This window comes from Pieris rapae, chromosome 6 (genome assembly GCF_905147795.1).
Source record: "Pieris rapae chromosome 6, ilPieRapa1.1, whole genome shotgun sequence".
Taxonomy (NCBI): Eukaryota; Metazoa; Arthropoda; class Insecta; order Lepidoptera; family Pieridae; genus Pieris; species Pieris rapae.
In genome coordinates this window covers 261,556-281,272 of record NC_059514.1, presented here as the reverse complement: position 1 = coordinate 281,272, position 19,717 = coordinate 261,556, and the positions used below count along the sequence as shown (strand labels likewise).

The 19,717-nt window shown below is 34.0% G+C and overlaps 1 protein-coding gene across 3 annotated transcripts in view; it reads left to right on the top strand.

Annotated features, from left to right (window-relative positions):
* The window catches only part of LOC110999840 (brain tumor protein), a 72,609-nt gene that overhangs the window by 8,750 nt on the left and 44,142 nt on the right, over nt 1-19,717 (top strand). The window lies entirely within an intron of this gene.

Below are 19,717 nucleotides of genomic sequence, written 5' to 3'. Positions count from 1 at the left end.
ATGCATATCTATAACTTAGATTTATATTTACTTTTATGCCTGCCTACACGCATATGCAATACGCGTAGGAACTACTTAGATTCCTAGTATTTTATTTATAGCCGATGTTATTAAATTTTTACTATGAGAGGTATTCAGTACCGAACAAATCAAAGTCCTCTAATTTAACGAGTGTGTTTCAAGCCTAAGGACGTGTGAATTCACTTTAAATTAATACACAAATATCTAAGTTTAATTACGATGTTTTAAGATAAGACATTTGGTAGCTGTAATCTTCATTAATCTCGTATGTAATTATTCCATTAGTTTTAGTTATTATAAATGTAGTAGTATGAGACTTTGCTTGCAAACACAAGGATGCTAGCCGCGTGGTTAAGCATGCGATTCTTATCCCGGGTTAGAACCCCGCATGAGCAAATTTGACAATGAATTTTTATTGTATGACCTCAACATTGCTTGTACTGTAAAAGAAGGCAAAAACCAATATTCGACGTTTTCCACACACCAAAGGCTTAGCTTTCATTAAATAACCGCAGAGATAGAGATTTGGGGCTGAAAGGGCTATGCCCCATAAATAAGTTGCAGCGCCCAATCTACGACCGTTGAGTCTATATAATGTAATATTTATGTACACATCCAATAGAATAAATATTATACTTGACCGTTATTAAAATCGCAGATGTGCATCTTTTCACGATGGCGACTTGAACGTATTCGTAAAACACAAATTGAACATCTGTCAGATAAATTAACTGCCCCCAATATAGTAATTAATGTTAAAATTACAATTTACATGAATTAACATTTAATACGTTCCGTCTCGTGTAATATACATGTACTCTTCATTAATATTTAAAAAAACGAGTCGACACTGAAGATTTATTTTTCAACTTGCATTATATGCAATTCACAAGTGCGTGGGTTGACCGCATTGCAAAACAGAAGTTTCTTTAGAGTTCAGACAAAACATTCTAATAAGGGATTGAATTATTCCCATTCACGATAAGACAATGTCTCCAGAACTTAATGATTGTAAAATATATGTATCTAAAAGATTATTTAGTAAATTTATTACTAATATTAATTAAATAAATTAAACTTATTTGAATTTTCATGGCTTAAGAATTCGTTTGATAATAAAGAAGCCGCCTTCTAGTCGATAATGTCTTCATGCCATATAATTAGAATCGAAATTAAAGTCTAAGAAGCCTATATAACTGTTATTAAGAATCAAAACATAAAACATGTTATAACACATTTAGTGGAATTACTCCAATGCATGCACTACTCGGCAACGATCTAGGTTTATGTTTCTCAGAACTTGACCTTCGCTTGGTCTAGGTTAGTGTTAAAGTGACCTTACGGTTGCCAGACGATAATTAATACCCTTTATAACATTTTAGGTCTGTTGTAATCTTTAACTTCTAATTTCTGAAGATTGTCGATGCAGTACTACAGTTTGTTTAGTTACGTGTTAGGTAAATTATGTGATAATGTACATGGCTTATGCATTTTTCGTATTGATTATGGATTATGTGAGACGCGCGATCTGATAAATCAAGGTTAAAACAATGTTGTCTATGGGTAGAGTAAAGTGGTCTCAGTGGCTTTAAAATTGTTTCGCGATGCCGAGCTCGGTCATTGACCCGGAAAACATAATTGTCTTTTGAATTGGGTGATGTTTGTCGAGTTTGTCATATGTTTCGTCAATATGGTGCTAATTGTATGCGCAATATTTTGAATAAACATAAGTTATTTACTGTGATTTATTTGTGTTCATAATCGAAATGGAAGTGTTGGTAAATGTCATTTATGTGAATGTCAATGTTTATTTGTGTATTATTTCAAGAAGTACAATTATTTCTAGAAAGAAGAAAAACACTTTTTCTTGAAATAAGCCATACTAAAGTATCAGTAACGTATTCGTTAGTTTATGAGCCTATTACATTTATGTTACTTTATCGTGGGAAAATATCTATTGCACTTGTAGCACGAGTTTTAATTCAAAAAATTTAAGGTGACCTGATTAAATTTTAAAATATTGTGGATTGACCTTCCAAGTCGGTTACGGACTTTCGAAACGACTCAATTAACACGTAAGGACGAACGACAGCTGTCGGCCGGACATTAGCCTTTTTATGAACTTGTAAGATTTCTGAAAGTCTAGGCTACACCTGCCGGTGTCACTCACACGGTTGTATTAACGATTGAGATTCAGGATTAATTTAACCTTTAGGTATCAGTCAGATAGGAAATACATCGTCTAAAATCTCATTTAATTAACTATGAAATAAATAAATATCTAACTTGTATTAGGATGTATTATTGGCGTCGTTATTAAAGGTATCTATGGCTTTGCAGCCGTAAATAAATAATAAAAGCACTTGACCAATACAAACAAAGGAAAAGACTTTATCTTCCCAATGAGAAAAATAAAACAAATCTTAGAACAGTCGGCTCGAGGGACGATTTCACGAAAATTCTAAATTTCCATTGTATTAAGAATCGATTATCAGCCAAGAGGTTTTTTGAACTATTCTTCGCGATTAGGTTCGTTCATTCGTTTATTCGAGTTAGGTTTATTATGAAATTCAGAGGGCTCATATTAAAATGGTTTTAATTGGAGTAATTTATGTCTAAAATTAAATATTAATATTCGTTTTAGTAAGTCATGTATAACTTCAATACAACTTGCGTTTGTACGACAATCATGTTGTGTACACCAAAATGGCTTTAACACGTGTAGAAGATGTATTCAGGGAAGCATATGTTTGAAAATGCATCTGATATATTCTCAGAAATCTTGGTAGCACAGGTGCACGTTAGTATACGATATTTTGTTTTACACGATGTTCAATTTGTTTAGGTTTGAATCCATTTTCAACCACCTATAACTGCCGATCACTCAGGGCGAATTTGTGCCTTAACCTGAAAAACAATAAGGAAGAAACTTTATTAGGTACTTTATTAAATTATGCACGAGGTACATCTATAAGAATGTTCAGAGGTCACACCGCGTAAAGAAACGATGATAAATACACTCGTTCTCGTTCGCCCTTAACCCCACAAATGAACTACGGGACGGAAAGACCGAGCTCCGGCTATTTTCGTTGTTAAAACAAATTGAACGAGTCCTCCGAAGTTTACAAGCCCACATATTTTATTATGGTTTCCGTTTAGTCGAGACTAACTTGTAATAAGTTTCTGAGATCGAAATACCACAATGTTTACGTGAATACATTCCTTTCATGTTGAAATGTGCTTCTTTATATTGCTTGAATGTTTTCATCGCGTTATGAGATGTAAGGAGCCTCCTTCAAAACATACATTTCAATTTTAAATGTTTCAATATCTTGTCAACGGGAGCGTTCACCTTTCGAACACTGATTTTCCATATCAATAAAATGTTATATTTTACTCTTGTTATTTACTTGCTAATAACGGGTCTGTACCTTTCTTTTAAAAAACCCTTTGTTAAAATGTTTAGAAAATACTGCGCGGAAAATAACTGCTCATAAGGTAGTATTTCCAAGTGTCTGATGTCATTTTTATTGGAATTAGTTTGAGTTATGGAGCGGATGAAGCGATGATTGCTGATTCACGACAGTTCATGAGCAGTTCCATCTTTATTTAGTTTTAAATACAATGAACGTATGACCTATGTTGTTTTACTGTACGTACGTACCTTCAGATCGTATAACCCAAACTATCAGCCATTTGGCATTAACAAATATCGAGACGTCTGAATTTCTTGGTTAGTTAATTTTATAGATAGTTACTATTATGCAACAATAATGGTACAGCGTTACATAATCCATATCAAGAGTGTCGTCAAGTAACGGCTTATTATTATAACGATCGATGCAATTTTAAAACAAAGGCATTCGAGGAAATCTTAACACGTGAGCACACGTGACGAATCTCCGTCAAAATATAACATGAATACAACCGGAACAATAGCCGACCTTTGTCCGATAGTGTTGTAATGCTAATCGATGAAATATGAAAGCAAAATTGTGATACGTGCGATAATGATTTTTGCACTACGTACATTTCAAAATCGCTTACTCAATACGTTAGATACTGAATTTATTACGTACACGATTGCCTTTCAGTAATACTGAGCAATCTGGTTTTGATAATGGCTATTATCGTTATTACCTTGTCCGCCTTGCGACTTTATAAAACAAAGTGAAACTAATATTCTTGGCGAGAGAAGTTCCCTTTGATATCTGTTAACAAGCAACGATTACTATCAAGTGTCTCTTGATTCACGCTATCGCTTACACTAAATATTAGCTTCGAAAATTCAAGCTCTAGTTTAAAACGGTCCATTAGAGTTTCAATACGTCAAGGACTGCGAGCGTCAGATTTCGCATAAAAGAGAAAAAATCGCGAGCCAGTCTGCCGTCAGACCCGTCGGAATATTTAAATAACGTCTGGCTTAAACAATGGCTTCCGACCCTCTGCTTTTGTTATGCTAAAATTAAGGCTCGATTCGTCAAAACCTGTATCGATAAGTAGGGCTATTGTTTGTACATCCCTATTATTGTTATAGCATATGGACCGTGTGGGTCATGTTTGGGCTGAAAGCTAATTGTTTTAAAATTAAATATTGCCGGAAGATGCGAAGCGACGCCATTCATAAACCTCACTTTCAATACTTGCTTATAATATTTATTATCAAGTTGTGCTTTCTGTACGCAACAAATATGATATAGATGCTTAGTTTATCAAATAAATTCACTTTCGCAATACATGGGGTGGGCTGTTATCATTCCCTATACTAAATGTGGAGGTAGCAAGTCTAGTAATTGAACTCTCGGATTAACAGTTTGCATCGATGGAATATTAGTTTGTTATCGATATGTCACGATCGTACATGCCTAATATTATAATTGAATTAAAAGTTTCGTGTGGGTTGGCGTACTCAATATTAGGCGAATTTCACGTTTATGTCGGTTAAATAGTTATTTGCTACTACTGCTATAATATTGGTCCAGTAGTTCGAGCACCGTTGCAGTGAGGTCTTGTTCAAATCCCCAATGCTCCCATACATATGCGATTTGCCTGAATTCAATGTTAAATGAAACTATATGTCATACCAAATGTCAAAAAGTGTGATGTTCCTTATGTTTTTTGTTGCAGTTTACTTTAATTTACACATCCATATTTCATTATATATAATAAACAGAAAAAAAATACTTTACATGTAATTCGATTAAAGCTTTAACAGACATATGCAAAACAATAGGTATATCCGGGGTTCGCAATTAATCATTTCGTTACTAATAATTAATGTACATGACTGATGCGGAAACGGAAGTGGCATATAATTGTAATTTAATGGTGAAACTATGGGGAAGGAAAATAAATTGCTAATAATGGTATTTTTAATTACCAGAATAATAAAAATGTTATTTTTTCTTTTAACGGAAACACACAAATACATATATATATACGCCTATCCCGTTGACCGCAGCATTTTTCACAAAGCAGGATATCCTATTACGAAGAAAACTCCTAATTTGCCTAAGAATTTGTACAGATCCAGTGAACGAAAGAACGTGGTAATAAATCTCAATAAATACGGGTAAAAATGTCCGAAATAATCCGCGGCTTTGTGCCTACTCGCTAAGCCTGCCTGTTGTATTCTTTAGTCTTATTGTTGTGTATTTAGGTTTAGTAACACACAATTTTCCTTAACATTATTTTTCTGCTTTCAGACGAGCTTACATTGGTCTACTAATATTGATTTTTTGTTTATATCTGATGTCCTCTTATATTTTGAACGTACTACGACACGTGCATCTTCAATGCAATACAAATAATGTTAAAGTGTGTCAGTAACATGATATCGACATAAAATATTTTTGATATTACACGTCGTATAATACGTGAATAAATTGCGTTAAAGGTACTTACAAAATTATATGATCAAAAGAAAGAAATATAAAAATAAAATCAAAATAATTAAAATTACGACTTAAATGCTAATTTTACTAACACTCAGAACCTAACTGTCGTTAATTTCTGAACAGATTTACGACCTAATAACAGATGTCTGTGAGACTTATTTTGTGAAGCTTACAGAAATATCTCCCTAAGCAACATTTATTCTATAATTAACCTTTTTCACAATTAAATTAATATTCATTAGGTCTAGATTTTATTAGGTCCCTGTGTGTCGTTGCCTTAACCCGTATGTCAACACGGATTAGGAGCGTTAGTACCATCTGCTGGGGATAATACTTTTGTTGCTTCTAATTTTTGTGACTTCTAGAAATACAGTCCAAAATATAATCTTGAATAGCAGCAACAATAGGCTTAACGTAATAAATACATTTGTGTGAGTATATAATGGACACAAAATTTAAATTTCATACACACAAAGTGTGGAACATATTAGACATATACAGTCAAAATCGTTTACGACGACATTGATTAGAACAACATAGCGGTTGTTTAGAGCAAAATCAAAGATCCTGGCTAAATTCTACGTATTAGGTTCTTCATAACAACATCATCGGTGTTTTACGACCAAATATGAGTACCTAGTCCCTTCGACGTTGTTATAACATAATTTTGGAACTGATCTTTCTTTCTTATTAGCATACATTTTGCGATACAAGATCTGTTGTCTATATTTGAAGATTGATGATAGATTTTTCACATTTCACTTTCTGAAATACCTTTGTACATCATACAAGCTTAGTGTTAAGCCATCTACTTCGTGCTGTTGCCATCTGTTGGATTGTGAGGAAGCAATACGACTCCTGACCTAATTGTTTGACTCAAACGTAGATATTATGTGATTATAGTAGTGCTGACAAGAGACATTTTGCTTACTTATTGGGCAAGTTTTATTATCTTCGCTAACCAAACGCGTTATACCTATTTGAGTTATGGTTATATTGAAGCAGTCTTGGTATTGTGGTTTCAAAGTTTATATTGTAATTCAATAGGTAACAATGATTTTACAATCAACCTGTTTGAGATAACATAATCACTCGTACATAGGTGGTCGTTTGAAACGTCAAGTGTCACCGCGGGATTAACCGCAGTTTAACCGGACTTTAACTAAAGGATGTGTGTTTAGGACGCTAGTTACATGCTCCACGGTCACGTTTACATAACGACGGGTTACTTCGGAGGTGCTTTAGAGGATTTTCTGTTGGTAGTTTGTTTGCGTTGTTGGGATGTTTTGTTTCGTGCTCATGGCTCGAGGTGGAGCTTAATTCGATATGGGAATATGACTTAAGGAGTAGCTTTAGATTCACGCAATCAGTATTAGTTAATTTGTTGAAACATCTTTAGTAAATATGCATATATAGGCCAAAATGGTAAAGGTTTGTGTGGGCGTGATTTTACTTGTTACTACCAAATAAGTAATAACTTATTTGGTAGTTCATTACATTTCTTAAATATACAAACATAGAGAAATATCACTTACAAACACCTAATATTCAGAAAATAGCTTTCTTTATCTTAAACGGTAAACTCAACCTGTGACCCTGTGTGTACAAGTTGTAACCTTACACTGAATTAACTGTCGTTTAAAGTTTAATTGGAGATTTATTGTTATCGCCAATTAGGTGGGAGTTGTCCCTTTGGTTTCGTGATTTAAATTAACTACCGGTTTATCTAATGATAAGGACTGCTAATTGTATGTACTGTGTAATTTTCCATTTCCTTATGTATATATAAGTCAATTAGATGCCTGCAATGTAAATACATGTGTTGCATTCATTGTACTAAATATAGGTGTTTTATAATTCTTAAGTATGGTTAAGGTTAAAAACGTTTCATCGGACATTAAATATTTACAAACTTGTAATTTAATTAGCGAATAATAAACCGAATCAAAGACACGAACCATTCCTAAAATAATGATAAATGTTTCATAAATTGATTTTTGTTTCAGGTAATGCTGCGTTTGTCGTGTGCTAATACATAATTTCAGTGAGTAGCAGCCCCGATTTATTTTTTAAGATTTGGGGCTTATAGCACCTTAAAAATAACTTGCTGTATATTAATCACACGATGCTGAACTGATGCGGCAAGTTGAAGAATTATTCTTGTATATATTTAAAAAAAAACAGGCAACACTTGCCAAATTTGATCAATTCCTACTTACCATTGCTTAGGATAAAATAAACGTAAGCATATGTCAATAGTGTTATTGAGGTTAACTCCATTTCTTATACTGTGTTGTAATTCCTGGAACAAAGCACGACCTTAAAGCATGTTTGCAATAACGCATATTACAAATATAATGTCATGAATCACGTGTCCGCTTATCAAGGTGCTCTCTTACTTCCGCGTTTTATTACTTACTATAATTACAAATACATACTTCTAATGGACATAGTGAACGCGACTTTGCTTTGATAGGATTGCTGGATTTTTATGAACTTTCAATCCGAGAATCATACTGAATCTGTCTCTATTTATTACATATATACATCTCTCTTTCTCTCTGAACTTAAACGTATATTCTTAGTGTTCGTTTAAGTAAAAAAGTTTCTGGGAGAATGTTGTACAAAGTCTAGTCTTAGTAGTAGGTATGTGAATTGTTAAGATATATTCACATTAAAATAAACGTATAGTATTTCTTTATGTACGAATATTCTCACGTTGCAAAATTCTATGGAAGCTCATAGTGTGTCAAGTTACTCCGATTTCAATATCATATATTATGCTGATGACATATGTTATGTATTACGCGGAATGTGGAATATTTTACTGGTTTTTATCTACCGCATTGCTTTGCTGTACTACACGGAAGACTCCTATACACTTTTCATTTATTTATTATTTACATAAATGGTCTGTTTATAGTGTACAAAAATAAAAATATATATATTAAAAAAGAAACTTTAAATACATGCATAAGTGAATCATAAGTCATTGCGTCAAGGTTATTGACGTTAATAAAATTGTAGATATAAAAAGCATCTACATAATGTATAGACTTAAAAAGTCGTACGATCTAAGATAAAGATGCCTATAAAAAGTTATAATCTACTTAACTGAGAACAAACTCGAAACTCATCATAAACTTTTAAAATATTCTTTTAACTTTATAAACCCTCTCAATGATGTAGCTATTTTGAAACAATACAGAGTAAACAAAGGGGTATATTTCAGTGCGTATTTTGATTAATAACCACCGTTTTGTACCTCTGTCAGGTTCAAAAATATTAAAAAAATGCGTCGCGCCGCCCGTCATCTAACCCAAAATCAGAGGCTATTCAAGATTACAATGGACTTGAAATTATGTCAAATAACCCGTATTAAATGACTGCTAAGGGCTATATTTACCGCCAAAGTTTTTGGGAACCATTTTATTCAATTTTCGCCTTTCGGGACTGGCTGTAAACTTGAGGGATGCTTATAAACTAAGATTTGTTTTATATAACAAAGGAAGAACGTAATGAAATTCTAGTCGCACGTAGTACAGCATGACGTGACACAGTGTAGTTTGTATGTAGAAGTAAATCTAACCTCACCTAGGGCGGGTGGGGTTTTATTAAACTATGCAATGATGGCTTTGCCCTGTAGTCTGACCGCAATGCCTGAGCCCCGACAATAAATACATTCGCGATAATTTTATTCGAACAAACGGTTTAGGGAGAGAGTCTCCAAGGAAAATCAAATAACCTTTAACGAAAAGTATTAGGTTACCGAACAATACAAGGGCGTCGGAAACCGCAACAATTCGTGGAAACGCTAAGAGAATAGCCGCATCCGCTTCGTGCCCATGCGCATGCAAATGTCGAAATTTGGGATTTATGTATTTACATAGATTGAATGTTTAATGACTCAAGTCCGGTGTTAAATTATTATATGTTGTGTGTTAATTACATAATATCGATAATAAGTCAGAAAATAAAAAATCTATATTAAAACTCTACATGTATAAAGGGTTAGGAGTATTGCGGAACGCGAGTTGAACCTCGGCAGTTAATATTAAACTCCATTAAAATTCAGTGCTTATTGAGATTTATTATCCAGGAGCTAGCCGATCGGAAGCGAATTATTATTGGCTCATTGCGTTTCCGCCTCAAAGCCTTCCTACAATATACTGAAAAAAAAAACAAATCGTACTTTACCTGGCTATAAGCGTAATTGGCTTTGATTTTTACTTACTAAAGACACTTTGAGTTTCGACGGACAAAAAAACTCTTGATAAATTCAACACATCCATTCAGTAATAGTTTTATCATATGAAATAGACCACCTAAGACTAATCATCATCATATCAACTTTTAACTAAATAATTTCCAGTTTCAATCGAATTTTCAGTTTCACGAATACTTTGATTTAGTTTCAACGCCACGGGACCAAATTAAACGTTCAAAAACACCCTATTTCCTCAACATAAATCTTGTAGCGACATCTTAAGGTTAATTTCATTTGGTCATAAATCCTCTATTGTCAGAGGGATCGTGCTTCTATTTACAAGTACATGGTATGGCTATTTCGAACCGGCTCGCCATATTGAAGGGTATCAATAACGCATAGGTGTCAGAAGTGCTCGTTGGCTGTAAAAACTCCTGCAACGCCGCCTTATGGAAACTGAAATATCGACTATTTTCAACATCTTAATCAAGTATAAAACTATAACTCTTTCGAAGTTTCAAACTGAAGCATAAAGATTTTACATATTCTTCGTTCTTAACATAAGAGGCTTACTTCTGATCTCGGATAAGTTTAAGGCGATCATAAGCTTGTTTGTGATGAGAATCTGGTAATGTTTAAGTTCGATATGTTATATAACTAGAAATCTTTGATTTACAGCCAGCCCTTACACCAAGAACGTAATACTTACCTTCATATCTATGCGGGGACAATGCCTTAGCTGATGTTTCTATTCACGATTTTCTTTGTGTTGTCATTTTAATATTAGAAGAGGTTCTCGCTGGCAGCATTCCCATGTGCGGAGTTTGTATGCGGAAGATTTTTACAATTACGTAGATAAACTGTAATTAATTCATACGTGACATACTTGTTGTGCTTCAAGGGCTTTTACGCACAATTTATAAAACACGATAAATGTACGATAAACTCCTGGTTAACTTTCACATAGTATAATAAATTTGTTACAAAATTTAGTAAAATATTATATGTTCCAACTTACTGTTTTATAAATACTTATCACGTGTTTTAAAAACAGAAAGGAAATGTACTTGACTCAAAACTTTTCTCTTGAATTAAATCACATGAAGTGTAACTTTGTCTTGACACAACAAAACCAAGTAAAACCTAAATGCGATGATGTATAGCGTCAAAGGCAGGCTGCGCCCGCGCAGGTACGTATGCGCTATTCTGAGACATGGTCACTGACCACGAGACCTTTCCTCGGGGTGACTGTACCACCATTGTATATTGACCCTTACGCCAAAGGACTCATTAAAGGAACATGCGAGTTCTCTCAACTGGTTATGCCGACCGGCCGAAGAAGACCCATCTCGTTTTCTCGATCCCTAAATTGAAATAAAGAACGTCCTTCCTGACACGGCTCTCGGTAAACTGGTCGCCGTCGTCGCATTTCTTTTTGTATCCCATATGTTTTCTGGTTATTTTTATGTCCTTGAATGTTCGCTGTGGTCTCACTTATATAAATATAGCTCTTGAAATGCGTTACAAAATTGGATGCATTTTTCAATGTTGTGCCGGCTTTAGCCGTGAAAGACTACAATAGGATCATTTGTCAAATTCTAATAATAATAACCGTGTCATTCTCGAAACCCCTCATTATTTAGATCATCGAAGGACTGTTCTTGATTTTGATTAAATACTTTACTTCGCGTTAGTAGTCCAATTGAATAATTGCAAAGAAATATTTCACCGCCTGTTATCAGCCTGACTGAAATTTGTAAAAATCTTTACAATTTTAATCTATACTGGTTTAAAGAAAAAACATTATCTTATTGCTAAGCAAAATAATTGGATTCACAAAACGATATATCACTATATTCACTAATGATGGTGCAATAGATTTCTCAAGGATACATAATCTAATGTGAACGGAAACATGCGATGTCTCTGTAGTCCGCAGACGAACAAAAACTCTTCCAAGAAATCCGTCTCCCAATATGACACGTGACCGGCCGAAATTCCTAAAGAAATCGAAATGTTCTTAAATCATAGCCTCCGTTTTATATCGGGTTATAAAAACATCTATTGCAGCCCATGTCGAAATCAACTTTATATCTTCTAGAAAAGGTTATTTTTGCAGTGGCATTCGAAATAGAGCCTTAAGGCAGACCGGGGTACCTCGCTCGACTGGTTTGAGACCTGTTACACTTCGTTTTGTTTTGTTTCGAGCACTGACCATCGCAACAAAGGTCTTGATAGTTTTTTTAATGCATCGCCTACCCATGGCGAGAACTAAGATAGCTGTGCGTTTATTCATTTTCAAGGAAAAGCCAAACAATAAAACTTATAATAACACACATACTAACTCAAACTACTAACAAATTATTCTACTATTAGTAAATAAAAACATCTTACAACCCTGTCTTCCCAAAACTCCTATATATAAGTAGTTGTGAAATCACATGCCATTATCGCTTGTATTTCTTGTAATATGAATTTTGTCGTCAAGCATCCTAGAGCATGCTTTCAACATGTGTTCCCACCAATTGAGATATTTTTGAGGAATTTCACTCCACAAACAATAAAAATTTCTAAATATTTTTTATATAAAAAAGAGGTCTATCCACATATCCGAGATACCATGGATAGCTTGTATCGACAGATGTCTATTAAGCTTCGGTCGATTGGTTATTGGCACACTTTTATCAATATTTGGATTAAGAGTTCTATCTCAGATGGCCAAACGGACGGAGGTACAAGCGGATCGCTTTATCCCTTAACTAGACGGCAATAAATAAAATCCGTTTAATTTGGTCCACTAATCACATATAGAATCTTATTAACAGAAGTACCCTCATTCATAGGTGCGTCTGACGTTGACGCAGGTTCAACCCTAATCACCTGTGCGAGCCCTTATACTTCTGTACAACATATTTTATACGAAACGGAATTAAACCAAATATTTAAATTAATTCCACAAGTAATAGTTTTTTTTTTATATTTTATTGTACTACTATATTATAAAAACGAATAAAGTAAATGCGTTCTTCTGTGCCTTACGAAACCGACTTTAAACATTCCGACGTCAAATAGTTCTTGGCTAAATCATTCTCCAGAAAATCTCCAGTGTAGTTCAGCAAAGTGTAGACCAAGGTTAAATCGATTTGGATAAAACTCAAAATTGTATTCTGAAATTAGTCATACTATATTTTGAGACATGTTTTCTATGTGCATAGATGCTTAAACCAATATTCTCGGCAAGAATAAAGTAATTAACTTTATCAAACACATTTCCAAGAAAAACCACAAATACTTCGCAATCTATCTAAATAAATGAATCATTTCTCAATTTAATAGTTGTAATGGTTGGTGTACGTGAACCGTAACACGCACGTCTTAAACTCAAACATCAAACAGAAATCGGTTTGTTTTTGTGAACACGAATTAATATTAAATTTATGATCTATCGAACGTAAACGGATGGACAGTGAAGCCAAAGTTCTCCATTGAAGTTCACGACAAAAAAAGATTTGAACGTATCTTGCGCAGACGCCGCGCAATTATTAGAACGGAAGTGATTTAGGCCCGAACTATTTTTGTAGGGCCTCACATTTCCTTACATATGTCCGTATCTCGCTTGTATATCACATTATTTTCCCGATATTCTCAATTATTAATAGTTCGTCTCATTAAGACGAAGAACTGAAATAAAAATTACATCTCATAAATGTAGGAATTAAACCGTGCCATTGAAAAGAGGGAAAATCGGAAACTCAGTTCAGAAGCAAGGCTTCCCTGATTTCTGTAAGAAAGTTCGTCCCTGTTCCTCTAGATATGAGTCGGCCAAGTGTTCATATGCTTGTGAACACATTGCAATGTTTATGTTGTATATTTCTGGAGCGACCGTGTGTGCTGCCACGTGGGGTAACCACCGCACTGTACACCAACATAAACAAAATACATGCAGGCTAATATACACCGTATGACGGGGCAGTGAGGACAATAACAGCTTGAACGAGGCTCCTTTTCTTCTTTGATGACATGCTCCCGATTGTTATGAACGTTTTAGGCTTATTCTCAAAATGGTAGACTTGTAAGGATTTTTTGCGACGAATTGTTTATTTGAACATCTTTACATAAATAGTGTTTCCTTTATGCCTTATTTTAAGATTATGAATGTTTCTTAATAATAATGTTTATTTATTATTTTACCTAGAATTATAAGGATGAGCCTTCCTTCGCTCTTAATCCCATAAAGAAAAAACAATTTAATAGCGAAGAGAGTATTATATTTGTACGAATTGTTTGCTTATTCCAATCCTATGTACAAAAGAGGTAAAATATATCACGTTTATAAAGTCTTTATTTGAAAGCTGGATATATGCTTTAGTTATAAAATAGTACATTTAGAATGTAGGTGTAAACCAACAAAGCTATTTGAATTCGGCGTGAAACTTTGTCAAATTAAAAAATTCGCTCGTTATGAACACAAATTTTATGCGAAATCTTTTACGGTTTTACGGATAAAGCTTTTGATTAGGGCTGTGGTGCCGTAAACCTTATGAAGGCTTTGGTGTTAATTATGAAACAATGAAAATCAGTATGCGTCAGTGGGAAATTTTCCGACATTTTGTTTAATGTTTGTTTGTCACTGGGCGTATTTTAAAGTGATTTAGGTTGATGTGTGTGACGGATTGAACAAGTACACGCATATATTAGAGACTCAATTGCATAGGTATATTTAGCTAACGATTGCCCAAACTAAAGCTTCAATCCAGTACAACAGTATTTATTTTCCATCTCACATCTAAAAACCCCAAAGTTGAAGGATGGGTCCAGAAGCTAAAAGGCCTGTAGATAACGTTAATATACTAAATGTTGAAAAAATATGCCAAATATAGAAATATCTCTATAGAAACTTCGACACGACACAGTGAAATATGAGCGCCCCAACATTGACCCGAGAAATGGGAGCTTTTTTCTCATATTCGAAGGAAATATGATGTCGAAACGTGCTACTTTTTGCTCTAACATTTTGAATTATTTTTGTCTGGAAATAACTCGCAGATGACACCGATGTGAAACGGCACTGGAAACGATTATTACTTGTCTATGTTATTATTAAACGTTTTCTTGTGTCGCTGTGCTCAGTGCGTTAACAATTTAGGAATTTGACACGACATGACTTTATATCGGCAGCGAAGTTAATGAATGCGTTTAAAGCACATTTTCGTCCATAAAATACCTCTCACGGAGCAAAGTATTTAACGGTTTACCGAATAATTAATTTCCATTCGAAACGAAAAAGTTTTCCTTCGCAAGATAGCTCCTTCAATTGGGAGAGGCGGTCGGGAATTTTATTTAAGAGCGAGAGAATGAGATGGTTTGGCTTGTGAAGAGGTGACCAAGATTTTAGTATCTTGTGCCATTTTTATATTTTTTTAGAAAGTGGTCCAGAGAACAAATGACAAAACACGCTTTTGGATACAACTTTCTGGTATTGATGAATAAACGTTTGTGCTTTTCACCTCGTTACATTTTCATTATTTTTTTATTTAAATATGTTGTAACAAAAATGAAATATCTGAATACATTGACTAGAAATACTGTCGAAATACTGTTCGAACAGTGAAACAATGCATAAATCTAATGTATATATTTTTGTTGTTTTTCAAGCAATGGTCACCCTACCAATACACTTTAGGTTCACCACAGACTTGGGGATTGCAAATGAATTATTAATGCCTACATTCATATAAACCTGGCCGTTTTCCCATTCTACCTTAAATTTTACTTTTTACTGCGCCTTCTCAATCTATTGCGTACCCTAAATTCTAGACTTTAACGTATCACGGATATATTTCGACACTATCTAAAAACAAAAAGCTTTTTGTAGAAAAAGTAATAACAAAAATAGAAAGTTTTGAACTTCATAAAGGCCCATTAACTCGGGAAATAAAATAACGCTTATTTGGTCGACTTGGGCGCAAATTGATTTTTAATTGCACCTAATAATAATGTTTCGATGGTTTAAAACGAAATGAACTATACATGTTTTATCGTGCTATTAATAAAAATGATCCTCAATATTTATAATGATAGTAAAATTACTAAAAATATTGGTGAGGAAAACATCTGATTATCGGACTACCTAAAGTTAAGCTATATGAATGTTTGTTATGTTTGTCATTAGCTCATAATAAACCTACCTAACGTGTTAATTTTAAAGGATCCATTATTGTAACGATACATTTCGTTATATACGTAATAAATAAGAAGTATACAATAATAAGACAGTTTCAAATAAATCGTTTAATGTCACACTCGATTGCACCCCTTGTATTAATTCCAGTTGATCACAACGCCATCTATTAAGTCATTGTCTAACCCTTCGAATTGCTTAGCGAAGAACTTTGAACCTTATTTCGGTACATCAAAGTTAAATATTGCATGTATTTTAATACCCGTATCATTTCAGTAAAGCACTTGCCCGTATGTCGTGTTTTTGCGTACTTATTGACACTACTTTCTGCTCTATTGAGACTTGTACATTATACTCTGTATGTAGCTGAATAATTTGTATTAAGCTATATGAATGTTTGTTATATACATTCATTTTTTTCTCTTTTCTTTCTGTTACTCGATATCGTATCTTCCTTCAGCTTTATCCAAATTTCTCTATCCATGGCTTGCTTTGTCCATTCGTTAACGCTTCTTTATGTTCTGTCCACTTTTTCTAGGGCCCTCTCTTCTCTTTACAAAGATATATACTAGCTTTTTAACTGATTAGTTAAGACAAATGATACTTCTACGCCTATACATATCATAGACAATTTCAGTAGACCAGACTGAATCTACACAAAACTATGACCGCTATTGAATACGTCCCTCCATATTTAAGACCAAATTTGATAGGCTTTTGACGCGCACGTGTTTGTTAATTAAACAATCTAAATTCAACGAGATTTACTTATAGATCGCTGGGTCCCCTTATTCCCTTGAGAGGCAATTAATATTATGAGTAGCCTTTTTTGTAGAAATACTTAAAGCTTTACTCTTTTTCATATGCGGTCAACACATTTAAACATCTGTCTTATTGATTTCGTTAGCCTTAAATTTGCTTTCTCAGTATGGACTTGCCGGCTTCCTTACAAACTTTTCGCTCACCAAGCTCACAGAAAAGCTCCAGGTGCATCCTTGCGTTGGAACCTCGGGAGTTTCATTTATATTATTTAACACTTCGTTGCAGAAACGTTATACAATTGACATAATGAAATGAAAAGGAGGTCTTACAGGCAACCACTCATCACATACAAGGCTAACATGATGACATCCCCAGTAATAAGAATGTAGAATATTTATCGGAAATTCATAATATTGTGGGACAAGAAAATTACCTATTATATATAGAAAGATAGATAAAGATAAACATTTCTCAGAAAAAATAATAAAATGCTCTTGCAAAATATTTTCTTTCCATATTAATGTGGAAATAATAATGTAACGTAGTAAAAGCACAAATTAAATTCGATATTGTGTTATCATTACCTCGGTTGTTATTGATATTTAAAATTAACATACACTCATTAATTTAATGTTCAAATGAAACATGTTTTATCTTGACGTGAATGATTTTATACAATAAATGAATTGCATTTACATTGCAAATTATCAGTCACTAAAAAATGGTCATCAAGAAAAGTAAGTAGAAATCAAAGTTGAACAGTTAAATTTGGCAAAGGTTCTTTAACACATACCTTTACATAGTGCGGATATATTATATACGCTTAACATCATTTAATATTAGGGAATTTGTTAATACGACGTCACAAGACTCTACTAGTAGTAGTAGTAGAACTAGTGTAAATTGTATGGGAAATATCAAAACATTCAAAGCCTACGAAACATCGTCTACGTAAATATTCCATGAAGATTTCACATAGCAACATGTAATTTAGCATTCAATTAAAGAATATCCTCTTACATTTGAGCTTACAATAATCCCGCTTTTACGTATTTTGATCTGTAATGAAATGATGCTAAGGTTTAAATTTAATTGAGCGCCATCGCAAAACCATAGGGCGCCCGCCGCTAGGGGTGACGCTTTTAAAATATTAATTAATTAATTAAAAGACATTACGTTTTATTGTGTCGTTGTGCTTTATTTATAGGAAGTGACGTTTCCTTTAAGGATTTTGGATAATTTTCGACGGCTTTCAAAACTTAATAAAGCAACGTTTCCATCTCTATTTTTTTCTCTTTCTCGAGGCTTCGTGGCTTTAACAACATTACAACATTTTATGAATGATTGTTCATGTCCTATTACTGTTATATCATTTTGAAACAGGCGTCTGGAAGAAGCGTGGAGGCAAACAGTTTCCTCGCCATTTGAACTCATTAGCCGCTGGCAGGCCAACTCCGTTACAGTCGTTCAAACCTATTAGTCTAGTTGTATTTTACTTGTACCTCACAAGTTTCTAATGAAGTGTACTTCGAGTGTTCAGTTCGATCGATTCGCTAATTATCCGTACATGTGATGAAACTTTGTCTTTGTTGAGAGGACATTAATTCTGATTTGTCCCGTTTTAATAATAAATAAAGGAGAATATAAAGTTAGCATTTGTTTACGCGCTCAGTACACCGATGGTGATGACATGAATTATGCACTCAGACAGCAAATCGATGCTGTTAGTGAGTATACTTAAACGTGAATTTTAATTCTGAGACTCTTTCTATAGAACCACCTAACTCAATCAGCCTCATGTCATTATTATTTTGTTTGCTTGTTCCTCAACTGTTTCATTCGAATCACGAATTATAATTTGTTACAAATCAAATCGCGTCAACCTTACACGGTGTTGTTTTGCATCTAAATGAAGACACTGACGCTGTAGCTTGTACGAGTTCGTCCTTTAATTAAGCTGTAAGCGATTTAAGCGCTTAATGGTCAGGTGTCCCTAAAAGGGGACCTCTATTTGCATATTTGCTTTGTCTTCTGTATTAGGTGCTGATATTTGAGGTCCGTTTCTGCTTAATTACTAGAGAATATCTTCATTTTCAAGCATAACAAACGTAATGGAATGTTTGGCACTTGAATACTATTTTACGAGGGTAAATTAGGTTTACACTTCGTTCTAATGCTTTACCTAAGTGTTACACCGAGTTTATTTACGCACTGATCGTTTTGAATACAATTAGTAACAGTCTTGAATCCCTGTAGACTCTTTAACACTGCTTAAATGATTTACCGTATTCATTTATTTTCTAATAACTTATTTGATATTATGATATTACTACTATTTCATTCTCTTCATTCCTGGTATTAGTTCAGTCCCTAGGTAAAGACCGTGTTATTAATCCAAATTTTTATCTTGTAATGATTTTTCGCTAAAGGAAAAGTAAAAGGGTGTTTTGCCTTTTACTTTTCGATGGTACTCTCCTAAAAACCTTTGTTGAATCGGCATACTGGGCGTTGACATATCGAATGACGTTTAGTTTCGCCGTCATTTGGAAGGTAAACGTAATTTTTGCCGCGCACCACCACTATGTAGAAGCAGCTGGCCACTGAAGTATTTTCGAACCAATTCTATTTAGGGTCCTTCGAAAAAAGAGC